The sequence below is a fragment of the Tamandua tetradactyla genome, chromosome 25 (assembly GCF_023851605.1).
Source record: "Tamandua tetradactyla isolate mTamTet1 chromosome 25, mTamTet1.pri, whole genome shotgun sequence".
Taxonomy (NCBI): domain Eukaryota; kingdom Metazoa; phylum Chordata; class Mammalia; order Pilosa; family Myrmecophagidae; genus Tamandua; species Tamandua tetradactyla.
Genome location: NC_135351.1, coordinates 2,863,821 through 2,865,096, shown reverse-complemented (window position 1 = coordinate 2,865,096; position 1,276 = coordinate 2,863,821). Strand labels below are relative to the sequence as shown.

Genomic DNA, 1,276 nt, shown 5'->3' with positions numbered 1-1,276 from the left:
TAGAAGTTGGTCATTTTACTAACTTGAGGGATTTGGGGGAAAATGCAAAGGAGAATATTCTAATATAGATGGTTTTTGAATTTTGGAAAAATTCCTATGGAAGGAAATGGAATTGTGCCCTTTGAAATTATTGGGTTCTGTTTGTCCAAAATGCTATCTCTGAACCTGTCTGAGGGGTCATGGTAGGGTAGGAGCAAAAGAGAGTTCTTCCCCAAATTGTCCATCAGAATTACTTTGGGTGCTGGTTAACAGAGAGATTGCAGAGCCTCAGCTCAGGGATAGAGATGTAGTACTTCAGGGTGAGGTCTGGGCCATTCTATTTTTAAACAGTGATTCATAGGAGTCTGAAGTAGCCTATCAGCTGAGCTCCATTTGGAAACCAATGGTAATGAAAACAGAGTAGACAAATTTCTTTGGCCATATTAGGAGCATTCACAAAAATTGACCACGTACTAGGTCACAAAGGAAATCTTAATGAATTCCAAAGCATTAACTTCAGATGGACCATATTTATTTACCACAATGCAGTAAGTTTAGATATTTATAACAAGAACTAAGAACGGATAGCTTAAAAAACATGTGTGGGAGCACCCAAAAAACTATGAAGCACTGATTGAGTTTAAAAGGTGCTCTCTTTGGCAGCACATATACTGAAATTGACGCAATACAGAGATTAGCATGGCCCCTGCGGATGGAAGACATGCAAATTCGTGAAGCGTTCCATATTTTTGCAAAAAGAAAAAGGCTATCAGAAGAGGAGTTATGAAATACTGACTGCTGATGACAAAGAAAGCACTCTGTTTCAATGTGCAGCTAAAGAATTACTTACAGGGAAACTTGTAGCTTTGAAACCAGTTATCCGAAATTAGAAAAGGTTGAGAATAAGTGGAAGATTCAACTCAAAGTAGTTAGAAAAAAAGGAGTAGAGAAAATCCAAAGAAACAATGTATTCTTCCAACTTCTTGGAAACCACAGAACCCACACTGGCTAGGAAAAGCAGAAAATGAATTTATCAAAAGATATTTTGGGGGGTGCAACGGTGGTTCAGTGGTAGAATTCTCATCTATGATGCAGGAGATCTGGGTTCAATTCCCAGCCCTGATTCCTGGCCCCTGCACTCCCTCCTTCCCCCCAAAAAGAAATTCAACAAATGGTGCTGCAATAACAGGATACTTACATAGAAAAAGAAGCTCACCTTCCCAGCCTCCCTTCCAGGTGGCATTCACATGTGATGAGACTCTGGCGGTCAGACCCATCTATCTGAGACTTCTGTTTG

General features: G+C 40.0%; 1 non-coding gene across 1 annotated transcript; it reads left to right on the top strand.

Moving 5' to 3' along the window:
• Nucleotides 1-626: 626 nt before the first annotated feature.
• On the top strand, nucleotides 627-730 carry LOC143669419 (U6 spliceosomal RNA). Its single transcript, XR_013168930.1, has one exon. It is a non-coding gene; the product is annotated as a U6 spliceosomal RNA (small nuclear RNA).
• The last annotated feature ends 546 nt before the right edge of the window (nucleotides 731-1,276 follow it).